We start from the raw sequence: 24,167 nt of genomic DNA, 5'->3' as shown, positions 1-24,167 counted from the left end.
CCCAGACTAACACATTTACTATTGTACTTTCTACTATAATCCTTTTGTAGCTTCAACACAATAGTTGATTGGCCTTAAAGCATATACTTTATAACAGTAACAATTAATATTTGCATGGATTTTTAATCTATTATGTGTATTTTCACATCGAATCCTTTTAAAAGCCTGCATAACAAGGCATTTATTATCATCTCAACTTACTGATGAGGAACTCCAGGCTAAAAGAAATGAAGTAAGGGCTGGGTGTGGTGGCTCATGCCTGTAATCCTGGCACTTTGGGAGGCAGAAACTGGTGGATCACTTGAGGTCAGTTGTTCAAGACCAGCATGGCCAACATTGTAAAACCGTGTCTCTACTACAAATACAAAAATTAGCCTGGCATGGTGGCATGTGCCTGTAGTCCCAGTTATTCTACTCAGGAGGCTGAGGAAGGAGAATTTCTTGAACCTGGAAGGCAGAGGTTGCAGTTAGCCGAGATTGCACCATTGCACTCAAGCCTGGGTGACAGAGCCAGCCTCCGTCTCAAATAAAAAATAAGAAATAAAAATAAATTTTAAAAAAAAGAAAGAAAGGAAAGAAATGAAATGGGGTAAGGTGCCATAGGTCACATCTAGATAAGGTGGCAGGTGGCATGTGGCTGAGCAGGGCAGAGGCCTGTGCTTACCCACTCTGGAGCTGCCTCTTTAGAGCAGGGCCCTCTGCATTTGACTGTGAAGGCAAATGTGCTCAGCAAGATGGCATTGAAGCTTAGGCCCTCGATCTTTTCTCTATCAAATTCTGTGATGTTTCTGGTTTTAAAAGACCATTCCAAATTTAATAATTTGAAATGTGCTATTAAAGACCAGTCTTTTCAGTTGCATTGCTTTAGAATGGACTGCATTTTAAAATGTGCCTTTTTATTCAACTGCTTTCTACTTATTGCTCACCATTTATTCATGATATGTTGGCAAAGGACTGAATCTTAGTAATTTATGTTTTCAGACAGAGGCTGGAGATTGCCTTTAACAAATTAAACATTATACTAATGCATGCAGGCAGCCACTGTTTGAATGAATTGTGAGAACAAGAGCACCTATTTATTATTATTTTCTTTCTAGATTCCTGTATCAGAGTTTAAATTGTTTCAGAGCAAGAAATCACGAAGTACATTACTTATGTATCCTTTTTCCTTTTTGTTTACATGCACGAAATTTAGATGGGGACACACACACACACACACACACACACACACACACACACACACCCTTCAGGGAACTATGCTAAAATAAGGCTCAGAAACCAAGAGAAAATTACTTTGCTGCTGCAGCCTCCTGCCTGCTCTCCCTCTCTCCCCCACAGAGAGAAACACTATCATACATTTTATCTTAATTATCCTCATTTTCTTTGCTCTCTTTCCCCCACAGGAAATATATGCCTCTCTAAGCAGTCTATTGTTTGGTTTTAGGAGGTTTGGGGTTTTATCTAAAGGAACCATACAGTGTGCATTATTTTGTAACTTCATTTTTTATCCAACCTGTTTTGAAGATTCTTTTCCACATGTGTCATATACACAATTTGCCCTAGAAATGAACATTTTAAAAATTGATTAGTAAGGGAATCATCCACTTCCAACTAAATGGGCAATCAATATTGCTTGGAAAATTACCTAAGGAGATAAAAGCTCCAATTATCCTAGTTGAACAAAAGTGTTTGACAGAGCACTGAGGTTATGGGCAATCTTGGCATCAACCTTCACTTTTGTGAGTTGAAATCCTCTGTGTAATGGCTTCAGCCTTTTGAAGTCCCACTCCACCTGTCTATGCTGTACATGACTGTTATTCCTCTCCACACTACCTAAATGAAAGGTAGACACTTGTGCCAGACAAACAGAATCAATAAGATGTGTATGTGTACACACACACACACACACACACACACACACAGTCAGGATTATAGAGAAATTTATTATAAAGAATTGGCTTCAGTGATTACCGAGGCTGGCAAGTCCAAATCTGCAGTGTGGCTGGCAGGCTGGAGACCCAGGGGAGCTGCTTGTGCAGATGAAGTCCCAAGGCCATCTGCTGAAGATTCCCTCTGGTTCAAGGGATCAGTCTTTTGTTCTACTCATGCCTTCAACTGATTGGAGGAGACCCACTCACATTACGGAGGGCAACCTACTTACTCAATGTCTACCAATTTAAATGTGAATTTTATCCCAAACACCCTCCAAATTGATGCATAAAATTAACCATCACAATGCTGAAGACCAGAAATTCAGAGTTTTGAAATGTCTGCCTGAAATTATTTCTGCTCTATAAATGCAGATCACATTTGTGACAGCTTCTCTGATGAGTCTTCTATGTCTTTATGTTCTCTTACTGATATTTTGTGAACTATCTTAATGCCTGATGTGTACCACATTGTTACTGTTATTACTTTATCCTTTTCTTCAGGTAGATTAATTTCAGGTCAGGTAATGAGTCTCATTCACTTTCGCATCTCTGGGACCTCATACTGTGCATAGCACAGAACAAGTATGCAGTAAGTACTTGCTGAATGCAAACCAACACAATCTTGATAAATCACACTCATTTCAATATTAAGGTATAATAATATTAAATAGAAGTAAGACTCTTTAATAGAACATTGTGAAAGAAAAGGCTATTTTCTTTGCTTTTGCTTTCTGGTATTAAGATCTTGACTCTAAGTGTCTGGAATGATCCAGCCATTCAGAATATATCTGTGAATAATAGCACTAGACTGGAAGTTTCTCTAAAGTACATCTTTATAAAAAGGGTAAAAGGATTTTCACTCTTGAGTGAAATCAAATAGAACTCTATGTGCTTTGCTTACCAGTTAACTTAGGTAGAGCTCCAGACCACTACACATGCTCCACCGTGACATTCTTCTTCTAGCCCCGACTTCTTATGGGATTAGTAATAACCACAGTGACAAAAAGATGAAACTTATCTTCACGTGGTCCTTTTTTTTTTTTCTGGAATCTGCTCATCCACCCTCAACTAGAACTTAATTCATGGTTCTGGGATGTCCACTTCTGGTTAACAATTCTTACAACCAATTGTAGAAAGTTTGCAGAGTGTGCTTGACCATTATAAGCAGCATACAATTGGTAGTTGTTATTTCTGGAGGCTAAATAGTCCCCTCCACTGTAGCTTCTGCCACTCCAATCATCTTCCACAGAAGTCATTCTGAGCACGTCAGGGCCTCTACCAGTTCACTCTGGAAGTGGATTTGGTCTCATTACTCTGTCTAACTTTAGCACTCTATGTTTGTAGCAGTCTCTGATTCATATACATCTTTCTGCATTAGCCATGAATAGCACAGGAGCATTTGAAAACATGCTGGGTGTGGAGAACCAACTCTTCAATGTGTGAACCTGCACAGCTCTTTGTGTGATTTAATTTAATCTTGTGAGATAGGGTAACTTATCCACATTGTGCAGATGAGGAAAATAATCTAAGAATGGCTCACATCATAAAATTCATAAATGGTTCTGCCAAAATTAAAACCCAGATCCGTGTCTAGAGGACATGCTTTCCCCTTTTCAACTCTCCTCCAGATATATGAGCACCAGAAGCTCTGGTGTGTCTGCTCCTTATCTGGACCCTGAAGGCAGGTGAGGAAGACAGTGATTAAGAGACTACTTAGAATGGTTTTCCTAATGCTTGACGTTCCTTGTGATTCTGACCTCCACCACTGTCTTTACTAAACACACAGTGAACCACCTTTAGCCATGGATAAGGACCCAGTGCTAAGGGCTGAACTGGGAAGACCTCTGTCATAGTGCCTCCCGTATACCCCAGAAATCATAACTCCATGCAATGACTCCCAATGGGAAACCTCTAAACACTCAGCTTGAATGCAGGCCAGGCCAGAAGTTCTGGGGACTACCCAGCTCCACACTTCAGAAGCAGCCCTCAGCCAAAGGGCTGACCACATATCTCTTGTTAGATTGCTCTGGTTCCAATCAAGTCACAAAAGCACACTGTGGAACAATGGAAGTTCACTCATTCAAATCTGACCAAAGAGAAATTGCAAGAGATAAGGACACTCTATAACATACTGGGAAAGCAGAAGAGTAAGGAGGATGAACAAATTGGAGATAGCCCCTTCCCCAAAGCAGGGATTCTAACCTCACTAGAGAAGGTACAGTTGCAGCCCAGTGATAAGCAAACCTCTCAAGTTTCCTCAGCCAGAGTTGATCCACAGTCAGTGAGCAAGCAGGAAGCAACATCCTAGGGCACAGGCCAGGTATATGGTGGTGTGCAGAGGGCATGGGGCGCCCTGGTGGGCAGGAGGCCTGAGGTTCTGTGTTCATGTTGAGGGAGCCACAGGAAGGTGATCAGCTGGCTGGGCTGGAGCTATAAGGTCACGGGCGGACCATGCATTCTGCACATGTGGCCAGAGCAGAACCCCACCAATGTCCTCACACCTATGCTTCTGAGTGGCCATGCGGCACTGCCAACAAGAAGGGAGCTCCCTGATCCTGCAGTGTCCCTTGCAGAACCCTCTACTGAGAAATCTCAGGATCTGTCATGCTCAATATAAAGGAGGAAGGCATACAGGAATTTCATCTGTTATTGCAATGTGAGTATTGAAGGGTGAATTTTGACTTGAGAGGATGACCCATGGGTTAGAGTGACTCTGAGGTATACTTTGCAATGCCTCTCAGAGTCTCCCAGTTGTTCTGAGCATGTCGGGGCCTCTACCAGTTCACTCTGGAAGTGGATTTGGTCTCATTACTCTGTCTAACTTTAGCACTCTATGTTTGCAGCAGTCTCTGATTCATATATATCTTTCTGTATATGAAACCCAGTTGTCCATAGATCAAATTTACATCTTTCATGGGCTTCCTTCTATTTATTTTTCACCTCCACATTTCCTGACATTTGTTTCCTGGGACAGCTTCTATGCACATTCTTATCTCTTCATGTGGTTCTGGAAAAACACAACCTTAGCAAAAAATCAAGCAGAGAGTTCAAGAATGCGTGATATATCATGAGTTTTTACTATGATGAGTATATGAGGTCATCCTGAACAAGTATGAAGCAAGTAAAAGACACACATTGGGATGAAAAAAATGGGATTCACATAATAATTGTAAAACACTGAAAAATTATATGAGCTTTGAGTAGGCCACTGGCAATATGCAGAAAGCAACTCAAAGGGCTGCTGAGAGGATTAAATGAAATTATGAATGAAGAGATGTTAGAATGCTCACAAGAAAACCTTTACCTTCAATCAAACTTTCATTGGACCAAGCCAATGTGCATGGTTTCAACCATAAAGAAAAAGAATGATATTATTAATGTTTGGGACTAAAATGGACAAAGTGTCTTGGCAATCACAAGTTTAGAGTCAGTACAATTGGAGGAAAGTTAAAGAAAGCTAACTCAAACTTGAGAGGGAGAGAGAGATAGAGAAAGAGAGATCACAAACTTGTTGACCCACAATACTGTAAAGTCCAGCAGTAATGGCTTCAGGTACACATGGATCAAGATGCTTCGGAAGGCCTTCACTCTAAATTTTGGCTTACTTTTCAAATGGCTTCATTTTAAATTCAGGTTCTTCCTTCATGAGAGCCCAACATCTCCATGTGGATATTTGATATATTTTCTTTGTATTTAGTTTTAAGAAATTTGATTATTATGTGAATTTCTTTGGGTTCATTTTGTTTGAGAATGACTCAACTTTTTGAATTTGTAGGTTTATGTCTTTTGCCAAATTTGGGGGTTTCAACTATTATTCCTTTGATTTATTTTCAGCACAGCACTAATTATCCTTTTCTTCTAAAACTTTGATGGCATGATTGTTAGACCTTTATGTTATTGCCTGACAGATCCCTGAGACTCTGCTAATTTATTTTTCATCTCTTTTGTTTAGATTAGATTATTTCTGTTGATCTGCTGTCTCTTATGCTCTCCTCTGTCTTCTCTAATCACCTAGTTAGCCAATTCATTGATTTATTGCATTCTCTTACTGTATTTTTTTAGTTTTAACATTTTCAGTTATCTCTTGTATTTACTATGACTTTTTATGTTTTGATTTGTTTTAAGAGTGTTCAGGATTACTTGTTGGAGCATTTGTGTGAAAGGTGCTTTCAATTTCTTATCAGATAATTCTCACATTAGTGTCATCCTGATGTGAGCATGTGTCTTACTGAAGTTGACATTTAACACATTCTTGATATGCTGTGCAATTTAGGATTTTTTTTGGGGAGGACATTACATTATGTTACAAAACTAGTTTCTGTTAAAATAGTTTGTTTTATCAAGCACTCAATCCATATAGGCTGAGGACATTTTGTAGTCTATGGCTTAAATGAGAAATTAGTTTTCAAAGCCTTACAGTGTTATTCTGCTGTTCCTATTGATATGCAGCCCAGTGACAATCTGAAACCTGGAATATTCCATGCTGCAGCTCAGTGTCTTAAGCTTTCAGTGTGAGAAATATAGAGTGCTCAAGAAGGACTTCAGATACACACTTAAAGAACCACTTTCTCTGGCTTTCTCTTCTTTTCTCCTTTTACTCTTTACTTGGCCGAGAAAGTGGCACTCTGCTGAATTTTGTCTAATGTAGGCCAGGGATAATAGTAAGTATTTGGCCCAATGTGTCTCTGGCTACAGTATAAGTGGAGAAGGTAGGTCACCCCTCTGCTTATCTTTGCTAAATGCAAGGTGAGGGTAGTTGAGGGGTCTCTGATTGTTCTTAGATACTGAGTCAGTGGGGAGAAACAGCACTTCTTGCATGGCATTCAACTGGTATATAGTAGATATAATCTACAGGGTTCCATCCTGTAGGTCCACACTCTACTAGATCCTCTGGCAAAAAAGAAAGTTTTGTGGGGAGTTTTTGTTCTGTGTATTTTTTGGAAGTTCTGAGTTGTAAATTCTTCTAGCATCCAGGTTGGGATATACATATAGCAAATGGGCACAAAACAACCACACAAACAAGCAAGCAAAAAACACATGAATAAACAAACAAAAAAAATCCATGGGGAATTACTGCATTTGCTCCTGGAATCCTGAGGTCTTACTTCCTTTCTTTGTATTTCAGCATTTTCCCATAGTTGCTACATTGATTTTGTCCAGAGTTTCTAGTTGTAATTAGTGGGAGATGTAGGATAGAGTGTGCTTGTTGCAACTTAGCCAAATCTAGAAATACCTAGTTTTACATTATATTTCAACGACAGAAATAGAAATTATGTATGTGTCAGGTATACTTGTATCCAACCAAACTATCATTGGATAGATAGTTCCAGTTGTCTTGGTTTTAGAATGGTCTGGAACCAATTCAGTTTCACAATTAAACTGTAGATGAATTCTTCCACCTGAATGATGGTTGTGATAGATTAACCAGAAAAAACTTTAGAGATACCTGTTAGTTCACAAGCTACACTTTCCAGACCTATCATCTATTTCTGCTGCTTTGTTTTGACTCAGAGATGGAGGAATAGATCCATTGCCGTAATATAAAATGTACTCCAGTTTTGATTTTCTCTCCTTGTGGTTAAAGGGACCATAGTCAGTACCTCTGCCAATAATTATCACCCTCAAGCTGCCTGAATTTATAGAACTACAGAATATTAGAGATGAATGTGATCTTTACAATCAACTTTATATTTACTTCAACCTAATGTTTCTCTCTGGAACTGTATTTTCCAACACTGTAGATACATTTCAATTACCTAATAGCTACATGGGGCCAGTGGGTGTTTTATTGAACAATATTTTCATCCACATGGAAACTCTACTGGAAAGCTATGATCTAGAACCTTCTTTACTGAGTTGCCAAGCAGTAGCTGTCTTACCTGTAATTGAATACATCTCTTTCAAACTTTAATACTTCTATTTCAGTAGTATAAATTTTAACTAGATATAGCAGTCGCTGCTCAGAGTAAATGTATTTGGAAGATCAAAGGCTCTCAAGTCAGAATGACCTGGGTTCAAATTATGTTTAGGGATAGAAAAATATGGGATATGTCAGTTTACTCTATTTTAATGAATCTCAAATTTATTATCTGTAAAATAGAGAGAACAAAGCTTCACACATAAAGTTACTGTAAGAATTAAATAAAATAAGTGTGTAAAGACAATTAGGAAAGTTACATAACTGATTGCTTCTTTCCTATTCTTAATCACACTGAGTTCCTTAAAACAAAAAGAAAATCCTAAGGTGTATGATTTTTTTGTGTGTGTGCCAGAATGCTGTATTTAGACATCATTGTTGCAGAAGTATTATCTCCCTCATTCTTTAATTATACCATTGCTATTTTTGGACCCAGGTGTAGGATTTTATATTCATTCATGCTGAATTCTGTTCTACTCCACTAAGCCTATTACTTAAGCCTTTGAAGGACTTTCCAATCCACATATGAGCAGGGATTTGCTCTCTTCTTAAGCCTCACATAATAAACACTTAGATGATAGTTTTCTATTGCTGTATCCAAAAGGTTTATGCACATGCTGAACAAAAGATATAGTTGGGCCCTGGGTGTCTTTTAACTAAATCCTGTTGACCCCAGCTCAAAGTGTGCTCTCATTACTTTGTATTCTCCTGTTTACACAAGTAGCAATCCAAATCCAAGCAATATGAAGTCTTCACAGAGATATCTCTTTCTAATAATAGGCAAGGGTTGTGTGCCAGTAGATTTAGTGCTAGTTTTTACTTGTTATACAGAATAATGGCCCCATTAAAAATGTCCATGTCCTAATCTCTGAAACCTATGAATACGTTCACTTACAAAGTAAAAGGAACTTTGCAGATAGTTATTTTAAGGACACTGAGATGGGGAAATTATCCTGGGATATCTGGGTGGGCAAAGGGTCTTTATAAATAAAAGAGGATAGCAGAGAGTCAGAGAGAAATTCTAAGATGCTGTGCTGCTTTCTTTGAAGATGGAAGAAGGCGCCATGAGCTAAGGAATGCAGGTAGCCTCTAGAAGTGGGAAAAGACAGGATATGGATTATCTCCCAGAGTTTCCACAGGGAACACAGCCCTACGGCAACTTCGTTTTAGTCCTGTGAAATAGAGAGTAAATTTGTATTGTGTTAAGCCATGGAGTTTTTGATAATTTGTTATAGCAGCAAAAGGAAACAAATACCTTATATTCAGAAAATTTTCATTTCACCATGATCTGATCTGTTGCGACAGATTCCTCCACTGTTGTTGCTAGTGCTAGCTGCCATCTGCAGACTGTATTATGCAACAGTTCTCTGGCAGAGACTTTAGACAGATTATGTCATTTAATTTTCAAAGAAATCTATAAGCCAAAGTCATTTTTCTAAGTTTATTTTTTTATTTTTTATTTTTTTTTGAGATGGTGTCTTGCTCTGATGCCCAGGCTGGAGTGCAGTGGCACAATCTTGGGTCATTGCAACCTCCATCTCCCGGGTTCAAGTGATTCTCCTGCCTCAGCCTCCCGAGTAGCTGGGATTAAAGGTGTGTGCCAGCACACCTGGCTAATTTTTTTTTTGTATTTTTAGTAGAGACAGGATTTCACCATGTTGGTCAGGCTGGTCTTGAACTCCTGAGCTCAAACGATCCACCCACCTTGGCCTCCCAAAGTGCTGAGATTACAGGCATGAGGCACCGTGCCCGGCCTCTAAGTTTAAATAAAAGAAACCTAAGGTTCAGAGAGAGTCAGGAATATATCTAGTGCTTCAGAAGCAGGAGTCCTGGCAACTTCTCCCTGGCTCTCTGTGTCTCAGAGTTTAAAGAGGGGTACTGGAAAGAACCTTGAACATTTGCTTTTCCTGCATTTTATTTTTTTAACCTAAGATTCTAATTTTGTTATCTCATTATAAAGTAGTGACAATATAACTGCCCTATTTATGTCACAAAGGGATGCTATGATGTGCAATTGGGGAGAAGTATGTAGAAATGTTTAATTTTATAAAACACTTTACATATGTATTTTATTTTCATTGCAATTTAAGGAATTATTAGTATTATTTTAATCCTATATTTTCACAGAATTTCCAAGAGTCTAAGCTTCACAAATGTTACATAGCAATGACAAAAAGAGCAGTATTTGTGTATCCCAATTATGCATATTGGGAAATTAGTATCATTTTGGAATTAATGAAATACTAGATTGCCCAATTAAGGTGAGGGTTAAATTCATCTAACGAGCATTGTCTGTGCATTCATGAATGCACGATTTCGCTGGAATAGTTACAGTTATTAAACAGAAAATTTATAGCTGTCTCTGAGATGTTTTTGTTAAAATCAGTATGAGAGAGTCCACCTAATTGCAGCTATTATCCCTTTCTCAACTTCAAATTGCAGAACACCACATGGCTGCAATCACCTTATAAACGGTGGTGCTTGGGGCATTGATTGTACATCTCAGCAGAATTTGTTTTCTGGTTTTTTTTTTTTTCTTTTCCTTTTTAATAGATAGAAAGAAAGCACAAACTTTTTGACCTGATGACTGAAGTCCTTAAGCAACTGACAATTTTCTCCTAGGAGAAAATTGAAAGGTATTCCCTTTGTATTTTTAGCTCCGTTTGAGCAAATGCTGCAGCCTGGATGTGAATGTGGACCAAGATGAGCAAGTTTCTTGCAGGTCAGACTGGCTTGTGTGAGGATGTGTTGGCACTAGAGTCAACAATGCATCAAAAGGAGAGGCACAGATACTGTGGAGGCAGCTAAAATTGGTAAAACCTAAAATTATTCTGCTAATAAAACAGTCTTAGCATGGTAATAGCAGGAACTATAATAGCAATAAAAATAGAAATGCTTTATTTTAAAACAATGGGCATTTAAAACTGTTTACTTGAAAACTGGATAGAGATGTCTTCGAGAATGAGTGATAGTAGATGAATATATGTTTTAGAGTCAAATTCATCTAGATTGATATTTTGGATGCACCTTGGTATCTGTGGATTCTTGACCTGTGTTTCTTCAACAGAAAATGATTGTCATGCCATTTGCTTTAAAGTGTAGTAATGAGATACAGGAGTGTAAAGGATCTGTGTGGGGCACACATGCAAACTGTGATAGCTATTACTACTATAACTGATGTTAACATGAAACATGGGTGGCCAAACCGGAAGTTATAATGAGCCATTTTCTCTAATTAGATCTTCAAACTGGAAATAAAACTAATATCCCGAGTATTGACTTGGGGCATATTGAGATTATTTTCTATTTTATGCAAGGAGAATACGTCTACTTAGAGCCCAGAGCCTGCCTAACTGCAGTCTCTGCAGATCTTTGTGGTAAGCCATGCTTAGTCCCAGGCAAAGCTGGGAAATAGTTAAATTTTGTATTGGGCTCTTTATAGCCTCTGTGGCCCTACCCTTACCTCCACTCTTACTCATCATTCTTATCATCTATCCCTATTGTCTTAGGCACCTCTGGCTGCTGTAACAGAATACTGCACATTGACTGGGTGGCTTAAACAATAGGAATTTAATTCTCACAGTTCTGGAGATTGGAAGTCTAAGATCAAGGTGCTGGCCAATCTGGTGTCTGCTGAGGTCTCTCTCCGTGGCTTGCAGATGACCTCCTTCTTGTTGTGTCCTCACGTGGCCCTTCTTTGGTGTATGTGGGTAAAGAGGAAATGAGGAAGAAAGCTCGCTGGCATTTCTTTTTGTAAGGGCACTAATATTATCACACAGTCTCCACTGTCCTGGCTTCATCTGAACCTAATCACTTTCCGAAGGCCCCACCTCCAAATACCATCACACTGGGGATTAGGGCTTCAACCTATGGATATTTGGGTAACAAAATTCAGTCCATGGCACCTATTATTTTTAAAATGAAACAAAACAAATAAAACCTCACAAGTTTCCTCATGTGCTTTACTTCTAACTCTCTCAACACATATTTGTTGATCATCAGAGCCAGGCAATGGGCTGGAATCTGGAGGCTCTGGAAGGACTCTGGTTGATGTGTCCAACCTTTGGGAGGCAGGCAGTCTGGCAGGATAAACAAAGATAAATCAATTAATAATAGCAAATTGAGATAGTCTAATAACTATAGATTCTAGAAATGTCCCCTAGAGGCTTTCAACTATGGATCTGACCTACTGAAAAGATTAGAGCCAAAGAGTGACATTTTTTATTGAGCTCTGAAAGATGAGAAAGAGGCATGTCTAGCACATTTATGGACTCTTCACTAAAATTTCAACTTATATGTTCAACACCTACTATGTGCTAAGATCCAAAGCCAGCACAGAAAAACTGAATGGTATATATGTTCTGACCAGAATGTTTAAGTTTAAATTGTAGTATCCATTCGCAATTAAATGCTAAAATCTCTTATTCATGGACTGCATATAAGATACACGCCCATTCCATCTGCTAGAATTTAAGTAGCTAAACACTATCTTTGCAGCCATCCAAAATCACCAGTTAGCTAAGGCACCACGCATAACATCATCTGGTCCCTTATGGAAGGGGTTTTCCCCAGTAGCATCTCTGATACACATTTAAGGACATTAAGAAAGATAAGCATAGAAAACTTGCTCTCCCCTTCATAAGACTTCACAGAAAGAACTTTTTTGTTCATTCCTTTGTGTTTTAGCACAAGGAAGCTGCTCTTTTTCTGTACAAATAGTTTTGATTTTGTAGTCATTGAATTCCAATTATATTTCCATCTTTGCTTTAGCCAAATTTGTTGTTAATTTTAAATAATATTTCAGGATATTATCACATGGATTTTTATTAACTTTATGTAACATTTGGAATGTGTGTGCTGATAAACTGTTTCACTTATAGTAAAGACTAAGGGGAAGGTGTTACTTTACACAAGAAGAGCAGAGAAAGAAGATGGCTCTGATGCTGATTAATTCAGCGGCTCAACAAGGATCCACTCTTTGCACCTGCTTGTTTCCTCCTCTGAATGTTGGCTTTTGTCACTGGAGTTCATCTTGTGGGTGCAGGATGGTTCCATCACAAGGAGATGTGCTCACATTGAAGGGAAGGAGAGGAACTTACCTAGAGATTTGTCCTCATGTCTCTGGTCAAACTGCATCACATGCTTTTTCATAATCCAATAACCAGCAAAGAGGAATGAGATTAGCAACATTGTTCTAGATTTACCAGTATTCCCCACTCTGGAACTGGAGGTCTGCTCCCTTCACACACGACAGTGGAGGAGGCAAATGAAACTTAGAGTCCAGCTAGCAAAGAAGGTTGAATTGCTGATAAGTACATATCAAATTTGTATTATGCTTACCTGTGTTTCATATGGATTTTTGTACCCTTATGTCTTTCTTTGATGCAATGCTCTCAACTAGTCATTCTATTCTATCCTATGTGAATGCCCCTAATCATTTATTTTAATGTAAAGTGGATGCATAATCAAACAACAAAAAATAGATATTAAAAAAGTCCATATATTCATGTGCTAAGCCCTACATTTGGTATTAAAGCTATAGCTGTAAAAAAATAAAAAGAACAAAAAGATTAGGGCTCAAGGAGATAAAAAATCAAGAGGCTTTTCTTATGGGCTTGATACAGAACCCAGAGGTGAGGGGAGTGTGCTGCCACTCTGAGTCTGACAGGAGACCCTGTAGGTAGTGTTTCTTGCAATTGCGGAGGACATTAACATGAAAAAAGTATTCACGAGTGGCACCATGAGTTTAGAAACACTATTAGGTAGTTAGGTAGTTACGGCAAATGTCAGAGTGCTTGTTGTGAGTTTAGGTTCAAGCAAGCTGTGTTTGTGGTGTCCTGTTGAAGAAATCCAAGAGGCACTCATGTGCATCTATGAAAGCATTTCGAAGTTCAGAAAAAAATGTTTTCATAATGATTATCTCATTTGTTCTTTCCAATCCTGCTAAGCTCTACACATTATATCTGTAAAGAAACTGATGCTCTGAGAGGCTGTGTGCTTTACTCCACATCACACAGCTAACAAGAGTCCAAGACCTTTCAGACATGATGTCATTTATTGAGTCCAAAGCCTCAGACTAAAATTTTAGAATTCTACATCCACAAGGCTTCAGTTGGATAAGAAGATTCTTTGGGGTGGAGTAGGAGGAAATGAGGTGAGCTCTCTGTTTCTTAATGGATCATTTGATGAAGAAGCCTCACAGCACTCTGTTCATGTAATTTACCTGACTTTTGATTTGTCCATTTACTTGTTCATTCATTCATTCGTTCACTCATCCAATAAGCATTAAATGAACACAACTATGCTAGGGACTGTACTGGCTGTGTTCAGATACAAACCACACAATTCAGAAGACATACATGAGAAAAAAGTATGTGTTTTGCTGAGGTGCTGTTTCATGGGTGTCTGGAATTTAGGTCCAATTGTTACTAGTCTTTTTTTGTTCCTTAGTTCTCAGTATCCACCCCCATCCCAAGTTTGCTACATATGATAGAAGATGACAAGGCAAAACTATTTTGTCTTGCATTAGAAGCACATTGTAAGAAGGGGAATGGAAGGAGAAGATATTCAACATTTATTTTCTGGCTCTATGTGCTAGACAGTCATTTATATGTTGCCATATAATCCCACAACATTTGTGTAAGTGGACGTTATTCTACTACTTGGTTGACTTGATAATTGGGACTCAGAGAGGTTTAGTACCTTGCCTAAGTTTGTATTCATTTAAAGTAAATATATCAGTATATAGTTTATAATAAATATAATACTATAAAATATAAAAAGCTAAAGAACTTTTTTGTTGATAAGTCTGTTGGCTTTTCTTAAACAAAACAGAGTTAATTCAGAAGATTTATAAACTGAGATTAAAAGTGAATGGGGAGATTCTAAAAAAAAAAACAGAAGAAAATATTCTAAAGCGTAAAGGAAGCATTTAAGTGGATCTTTAGACAGACACACATGCTGTTTCTCTCGTGTCACCGGAGGAGATCCTGGTGAAGAAGGAAATTGGAACAACAGGTGAAAATGTTGAGGGTGAGGATAGTAAAGCTGTGGGGGAAATGAAATAAAGTTGCCTGGAATGCACTTGCTTCAAAGGTCTCTGCCACCTGGTCTCTTATGTATGCATTCTCCTGACGGATTTCCCCATCGGTGAGCCAGAAACGTCAGGCAATTTGACAAAATGAGAACCTTCAAGTCTTTGGCATCAGATTGAACTTTCTTAAAGGTTATAATAGAAAAACTATTAGGTGGGTAGGTAGTTACAGCCAATGTCACAGAGGGCTTGTCCAGTTTCACTAAAGGTCCAGAAAATCGGTAAGTTACTAGCAGAATGGCTATTTAGGAGGGAGAAGTATAGAGAACTCCACAGTTAATTCCGTGCCTGTTTCAGGGCCTTTCTGCTTAACTAGAAACTCAACTCCCACCCTCCCCATCTCCCACTTTGCAGAGAAGACTGAAATCTTGCGGCTTATCCTTCTTCAGTTTTATTCCTTGCCAACAAAAAAGTGGTGCAACAATTTAAATCCAGCACTAATCAGTCAGGTACCATAACTTGAAGTGGGTCAAATAGTCCCCTGGATGCTATTGTGCAGAATGATCACTTCCTACCACCATCCCAAACCCCAAACCCTGTGGCTTGTCCCTTGCTTGTTTCTGCTCACTGGATAACTTGGACTGGGACATTCTTGCTTGGTGCTCCTGGGGACATTTGGCTTACCTGAGTAGATAAGTAGGTGCATGCTTCAGCCAATGCAACATATTTCAGTATCCTGTCCACACTCATAGTTTTGTTCATATGAGCCATCATTGCTTTACTTCTGTAATGAAGGGATCTTGACAGAAATTAAAAAAAATACTTATGTTAAAGTCTAACCTTACTAGAGTGTTATTGGATATATTTTAAGGAATATTTAACATATGGTAAGTCAGAAACCATGCAAAAATGAGCCATATTATAAGAGGTTCTAATCCATGTCTTATTGATCTTAAAAAGAAAATGGTCACACCAATTAAAAACAAAGTAGACATCCATCCTCTTTCTCCTGTGACAGAATTTAGGTTCTTTTCCTCAGCCTGTAATACATTCAGGGCTTCTCCATTCAAGAAATGCTATACATTTTCCAGCTACTTTACTGTTTCTTATGCTCTCACTTACCAAAATTAGTTAAAAAGTCATCCATATTTCTGGTTTCCTATCCTCAGCACACATTCACCTTCATTTCATAGTGATCAGCCTGCTGTCTACTGAAACTATACACTTAAGAGTCACCGGGATCACTCTGGTTTTTCATTTAATCGGCTGCTTCTCAACTTTCTCTCTCTGTACCTCTGGCAGGAAAGATGCTTTTCCTGAAACATATTTTCTAGGGAGTGGTTAAAGCTTTTTATTTTGAGTCTGGGTTGGGAAATTTGGCTCCACTGCTTTCTAAAACTATGAGCTTAGGTAGGTTATTAAGAATTTGTAAACCTCGTTTTCCTTCTGTATACAAAGGGTTACTAATTCCTACTTCAAAATGTTTGTGTGAAGATTACAGAAGGTAAGGCATGTAAAGCATTTAGTGAGATCCTGGCTCAGAGTAAACATTCCACGAATGCTAGCTTTTGCAGCCAGCTTCCTTTTGTTTCCCTTTGATTGCTGTCTTTAGGTTCTTCGTCTACCACTCTATTTTTTTTTTTATTATACTTTAAGTTCTAGGGTACATGTGCACAACGTGCAGGTTTGTTACATATGTATACATGTGCCATGTTGCTGTGCTGCACCCGTTAACTCGTCATTTACATTAGGTATATCTCCTAATGCTATCCCTTTCCCCGACCCCACCCCACGACAGACCCGGGTGTGTCATGTTCCCCACCCAGTGTCCAAGTGTTCTCATTGTTTAATTCCCACCTATGAGTGAGAACATGTGGTGTTTGGTTTTCTGTCCTTGTGATAGTTTGCTCAGAATAACTCCATTGCCTTAGTTCTCCTCTCCCTGGGGGCTTCTAAGTAAATATTCTACAAAAGTTACTTCTTCAGCTCACTTTTCTCTGTGTCCACATGTTTTCCTTTGATGACATAATTATTCCCATTGCCACCGTTGAGAGCATCTATGCTCTTAACTCCCAAATCCTCATCTCTATTTTAAGACTGAGCCTCCTGCATCCAATTCTTCACTTACTGTCACATTGAAATGTCTGTAAGACTGTTCAGATTCATCACAAGAAAATCTTACCTCACCTCTCACTTTCTAAACTGCTCTGCGCTCCCAGCGTCATCCCCTCAGAAGCCCAGAACACACCCAGCAGCAGCTTCACACCCCGCCGCCCCCACTTCCCAAGGGAATCAGCCACTAAGTCTCTTCTCGGCTTCCTCACCTCAACACTTTTTCCATATCCTTACTTTTTTTTTTTTTTTTTGAGATTGAGTCTTGCTCTGTCACCCATGCTGGAGTGCAATGGCACGACCTCGGCCCAATTCAACCTCTGCCTCCTATATTCAAGCGATTCTCTTGTCTCAACCTCCTGAGTAGTTGGGATTACAGGCACCCACCATCATGCCCAGCTAATTTTTGTAGAGACAGGGTTTCACCGTGTTGGCCAGGCTGGTCTTGAACTCCTGACCTCAGGTGATCAGCCCGCCTCGGCCTCCCAAAGTGCTGGAATTACAGGCATGAGCCACTGTGCCCGGCCCCATACCTTACTTCTTCCTAGATCATCATTTTCTATCTCAGTATCTCATCATTTCTTGCCTTAACTCTAGTAATAATGTCGAAAGTATTTTTCCTGCTTTCGCCTTTGCCTCTCCTTCACATTTTCACATGAACTGCCTTTCACATTGTAGTTTTCATCATCTTGCTCCTCTGTGTGGTAACTGGGGAAACCTCCTCTAGGCTACAAATAAGGGCCAGATTCCAATATCCAATTAGTTGGTATAAATTGAATTTCCCAGCTTCTAATTTAAAAATGTTCTCCCTGCCACTGTCCCTGAGCTTTGACTACCACAGTCTAGTCTCCATGTCCTGAAAAGTTTCCCACCTCCACCTCTTCTGCCCTAATGCATATTCCCCCCATTCAGGTCTCTTTCTCTGAAATGCTCTTTCTCCCTTCTCATCCTATCTCTGTCCTCAGAGATCCTTCAAGTCCTACAAAAATTCTTCCTCTTCCAAGAAGTTGTCCAGAAAGAAAATAGTGTAGCCCTTTATCTGCTCCCTGGACGCCTGGTTTTGTCATGCCATTACAATGGCTTCACCCTCATTATCAATGTGCATGTATGTCTGTGCCATTCGTTCCTTCAAGTCAGAGACCACATCATTTTGAATTTCTATCTTTTCTCAGTGGCATGAATATGTTAAAAATGCAATGGATGCTTATTTTATTGAATTATTGACTTTTTAGAAATTACAAAACCAAACCAACATATCACATTAGTGTTGTGAATATAGAATTAATTAATTAATTATTTTTGAGACGGAGTCTTGCTCTGTCGACCAGGCTGGAGTGCAGTGGCGTGATCTCAGCTCACTGCAAGCTCCGCCTCCTGGGTTCACGCCATTCTCCTGCCTCAGCCTCCGGAGTAGCTGGGAACTACAGGCGCCCGCCACCACGCCCGGCTAACTTTGCATTTTTAGTAGCGACGGGGTTTCACCGTGTTAGCCAGGATGGTCTGGATCTCCTGACTTCGTGATCCGCCTGCCTCGGCCTCCCGAAGTGCTGAGATTACAGGCGTGACCTACAGCGCCCAGCCTATTAATTTATTTTTAAAATCACGATTGAGAACAGATCATGTGACAAATGTTAGACATTCAAAGAAAAATGTAATTTTTTTCTTTGTGCTGGATAGTATCCCAGTCTTTAGACAAGTGGTTCTCAAACTTTGGCATGCCTTAGAACCACATGAGAGCTTGTCAAAAACTCGAGAGTTTCCGAGTTGGTGGATCATGGATGATACTAGAGAATTTACGTCTCTGCAAGTTCCCAGGAGGTGCCAATGCTGCTAGTCCAGAGACCACACTTTGAGGACCATGGTCCTAGATAATGAGTCCAGAATTGACTTCACTACTCTTGGTTCAGGTGGAGTCACTTCATCGTCTGAATCTCACTTTTCTCTTATATAAAAGGTATTCACTGGACAAAATAACAACTTGCCCAGCTCTAGTATTCTACATTGATTTGTGTAATGCATTTTTAATGAATAAATAAAATCCCAGAGATTCTGGAACTTTTGACATTTCTTTCAATACTGGTATAAGAATGGGACATGAGTTATTTTCATATCTTGGATTGCAGATTGATTTCCCCTAGATATCTTTTAGGAAATCTAGATTATGTTTCAAGGCCAAAGTACAGTCATCTCCACCTTGCTTTGAAATAGAATCTTCTGTTAACAGATATGGGTGACTTAGTTAAGTGGTAGTTGTTTCGAAAGAATTCTAATATGGATAAAATCTGTCTTATTTTTGCATTTGTCTAGGCTGAATCTGGAACAAGGAATTTACAGACTATGAGCTCTGGACCATAATTTGAACAGCATCACCTAGAAAGTAACTATCAGAAATATTTGCAGCAGAGAACCAGGGAACAGATAGAATTTATGGTAAATTGTCTGATAAGTGTTTAGTGTTGTATTTTGGGTATTATGAGTCTACTTTTTGTCCAGAAGGCATGAGGTCTGGGGAAATGGAGCCTTATTATCTTCACTAGGTAACCCAGACCTTTACCTGAGAAGCAAAGCAGAGCAGGAAATAGCAGGTGTTGTGTGGCTGCACTTCACTTCTGCCATCATGTTCATGCGTTGCTTTCATCTGAGAATTTGGCCAAAAATGAGAAGAAAGCAAAGCAAAAGATATACTGCCCACAGGCCAATCTGTTTAGATTCCCAGAATTTGGCAGGGCCTCCCAGACTGAGTCTTTCATTGAGGAGATGATCGATGGCAATTAAATTCACACAGTGAAGACACAGCTTCATGCTATAAAGAGTCAAGCTGGAATAGAGAAGTCTTGTTAGATTCTCATTCTCTCTTTCTTTCGTCAGTCTTAAAGATACAACTAATTGCTATAGAAAGCATAGTCAACATATGGGGTTGCTGTCTATGTATCAATGTTCTTTACTCTTAGAACACCACAGACACTTGTAGTTGAAAAAGCTGAGTTTTTTGCTTGATCCAACAAGAAAGAACATACACCATGAGACATCTCAATAAAGGATAGAGGAAAGGACTTATAGGATTTGGGCTTCCGTTAGATAACATTTGGTAGGGTTAAAAAACAGACCTCTATTCTGGAGTGGATGCTATTGGGAAGTAGTAAAATTCAATGATTAATAACTTAATTTTTCTTATCTATATGATTGAATGAGACTAGCCTAAAGCTCAGATAGGTAAAGAAGCAGCAGACACATCACTCATAATAGCCAAAGTATGGGGCTACTTGGCTGTTTTTGTGATTAGGAAAATGTTCATAATTGTATCTATGTTCTAACATGATTGTGAAGTTTTCCCATATTTTTCATGTTCTATTACATTCACACTCTGGCTGCATCTGTTGTTGGTATACTGTGAAACTGTATCTGCTCAGCAGGAAAATACCAAAACCTAGATGGCAGTACCAGGCTGGCTCCTGAATGCCAGCAACTGCTTTATTCTTTCTTAAATCTAAAACACTAGCTGTGCTTACTATAAGGAAATATATGTCTACAATTAATTCCATCTTCCCAAAGTTTATATCCAAAATAAAAAGCATACTATATTGTGCTAAGGAGATTTTTTTTCTTCTTGTTCTTCAAAGCAAAATATAGTTTCGCAGGTAAAAAGACTCTCAGAAATCATCTAGTAATCTAATCCTATGTTGATCAGAGCTCTCCAGAGAATCAAAACCAATAGGATGCTTGTGTGTGTACGTGTGTGTGTGTAAATGTGTGATTTATTGTTTTTTTTTGTAAGGGATTTGTTCTCACAATTATGGAGTGTGAAAACCCAAAGATTTATAGGTAGCAAGCTGAAAGCCCAAGAGAGCCAAGGCTGTAAGTTTCTACTCTGAATCTCAAGACCAGAGAACCAGGAGAGGCAATGGTGTAAGTTCTAGTCTGAAAACTGGGAGGCTGGAGATACAAAAAGAATTCATGTTTTAGTACAAGTCTGAAGGCAGAAAAAAGACTTAAGTTTTAGCTCACCCAGTCAGGCAGAAAGAGATCTCCTCTTAATAAGATTTTTTGTTCTATTCAGGTCTTCAACTGATTGAATGAGGCACACCATATTGTGGAAGCCAATCTGCTTTACTCAGATGCAGACATTAATGTCATTCAGAAACACCCTCACAGACACACTTAGAAGAATCGTTGACCAAATGGTTGGACATCCTATGATCCAGTCAAATTGATACATAAAATTGACTATTAAAGGCCGGATATGGTGGTTCATGCCTGTAATGTGAACACTTTGGGAAGTCAAGGTAGGAGGATTGCTTGAGGCAAGGAGTTAGAGACTAGCCTGGACAACATAACAAGACCCCATCTCTACAAAAAGTAAAAACAACTAGCTGGCTGTGGTGACACAAACTTGTAGTCCTAGCTACTTGGGAGGATGAGACAGAAGGATTGTTGGAGCATAGGAGTTCAAGGCTGCAGTGAGCTATGATCACACTACTGCACTAAAACCTGTGCAACAGAATAAGACCTTGTCTCTAAAATAAAATTAAATTAAAAAAAAGAACTATCACAAAGCCCAGTTGGGAAACAACCAAAAGTAGTAGTTTAGAAATCAGGGATCCATGTAAGGTTTTCTGGATCTTTAGACACTAATCATCTCACTAGTGCACTGTTGTTACTGCACAGAAAGATTATAGAGAAAATTGACCTGCTTAGAATCAAAGTTTAACATTTCATTCCAAATTGAGAAATGTTGACAAAAAGAATCAAAATTTGTAAAATATTTGAAGAGATTGACTCTGAGCCAAATATAGGACCATGACCTGTGACACAGCCCCAGGAGATCCTGAGAACATGTGGCCAAGCTGATTGGGCTACCGGTTGGTTTACACATTTTAAGGAGATATAGGACATCAATCAACACATGTAGGATACACATTGGTTCCGTCTGGAAAGGCAAGGCTACTCAAAGTGGTGGTGGGGGTGGGGCAGGGAGCATCCAGATCATAGGTGGATTTAAAGATTTTCTGGTTGGCAATTGGTTGAAATAGTTAGGCTAAGGACCTGGAATCAATAGAAAGGAGTGTCTGGGTTAAGGTAAGGGGTTGTGGAGACTGAGGTTTTCATCATGAAAATGAAGCCCCCAGTTAGCAGGCTTCAGAGAGAATAGATTGTAAATGTTTCTTATCAGACCTAAAAAGATGCTAGACTCCTTAATTCTTTCCTGGATCAGGGAAAAGACCTAGAAAGAGAAGGGGATTCTCCATAGAATGTTGATTTTCCCCACAAGAGATAGCTTTGCAGGGCCATTTCAAAATATGTCAAAGAAATATATTTTGGGGTAAGATAATTTCTTTCAGGGCCTGCTATCTGTCAAGAGTGTGTTTTGTAAGCCCTACGGTCTCTGTTTTAATGTTAATGCTGGTCAGTTGTGTCTGAATTCCAAAGGAAGGAGGGTATAGTGAGGCCTATACTAGTTTTTCAGGTCAACTTTGGAATGCCTGTGGCCAAGAATGGGGGTTCATTCAGTTGGTCAGGGGGCTTAGATTTTTATTTTTTGGTTTACAGAAACCAGTCACAACTGCTCACTCTCTGTTCTTAACAAGTATATCTACTCTGAGGAAGTTCAAGAGATGGCATTACGTAGACAATCTTATACCTCTAGGCAATGAGATTTTAAATATTTTTCCAAGTTTATTAAATATCTGAGTTTTGAGAGATTTAACCTGAGCCCCATTCTGATTCTTAGGAATTGGATCTTGCAGATTGTTGGCAACAAGTTGGGACAAATAGTAGACAATAGAATTAAAACTGGGTTCAAGACAGTGCTGACTAGGGTGGCAGTGAAACCGATATAGGTGTAAGAGAATGAGTCAGGAGAAAGAGACTCACAGACCAAAGAGAAGGCTCTTTTAAGAGAAACAGGGCAATTAAACTTTAATCCTGGCTTCACATTCCCGATACAAGCTGTGCCCTGGGAAACACAGGTAACATTTCTACCAGAGGCTAAGAAGGAATCAGAGCAGGCACATGATAAGAGTGTTGGAGTTATCAAAGTATGAATTTTAAAAACCCATGCACAATGGCTAATCTGACAAGAACTTTGATGAAAAAAGTAGACAATATACAAGAACAGATGGATAATGTAAGTAGGGTGATGAAAACTCTAGTAAAAAGGAAATTCTAGAGATTAGCAGCACTACAACAGAAATGAAGAATGCCTGTGTCTCTGAGCTTGAGGATATGACTATACAGCCTTACAAAAGTCATATGTGACTCTAGTTCTGATGTTGGTTCACTTTCTTCAAACTGTGTATTTTGCCTTTTAGTATGCCTGGTAATTTTTTGTTGAAAGGCAGACACAAGGTAGTGAGTAAAAGGAAGTGCAGTAAATAGACCTTTAGCGATGCGGTGGTAAGGTTATGGGGTGGGGGAACATTCTATAGTTCTATGGGTAGATCTCAGTCTTTTGGTGAGCCTGTGCCTCTGGACTTGGACTTCACCAGTGCTTCTCAGTGTGTTGGCTCCCCTTCACCTTAAGTGGTACAGGATGGCTACTGCAGGCAGGACTTGGATATTTCCCCCCTCCCATGTGGAAGGGTACTGCTGGCTGAAGTTGGGTATTCGCCTTTCCCCAGGTCAGTTAGGCTCTGATAAAACCCCAGAAGATTAGGCTCTGGTTGACTAGTTTCTCCAGAGGGCAGACATTATTAAGAAGAATGGGACACGGTGGCTCATGCCTGTAATCCCAGCACTTTGGGAGGCTGAGGCAGGCAGATCACGAGATCAGGAGATCGAGATCATCCTGGCTAACACAGTGAAACCTGATCTCTACTAAAAATACAAAAAATTAGCCACGTGTGGTGGCTGGCACCTGTAGTCCCAGCTACTTGGGAGGCTGAGGCAGGAGTATCAGCTTGAACCCGGGAGGTGGAGCTGGCAGTGAGCCGAGATTGTGCCACTGCACTCCAGCCTGGGCAACAGAGCGAGACTCCATCTCAAAAAAAAAAAAAAAAAAGGACAGGATGCTCTGGCCTATTTAAAAAAGGGTCCTCCTCTCCTCCCGCTTCTGGAAACACAAGGGAATTTCTCTCCACTATTCACTATGAGGTCTAGGGAGTAAATCTCACAAAAGCATGGGGGTCCTCCAAGGACTGGGCTCCCCTGGAGTTTTTGTCTCTCAGTCTTGATCCCA

This window comes from Pongo abelii, chromosome 6, assembly GCF_028885655.2.
Source record: "Pongo abelii isolate AG06213 chromosome 6, NHGRI_mPonAbe1-v2.0_pri, whole genome shotgun sequence".
In the NCBI taxonomy this organism is placed as follows: domain Eukaryota; kingdom Metazoa; phylum Chordata; class Mammalia; order Primates; family Hominidae; genus Pongo; species Pongo abelii.
This window is presented reverse-complemented; position numbering follows the sequence as displayed.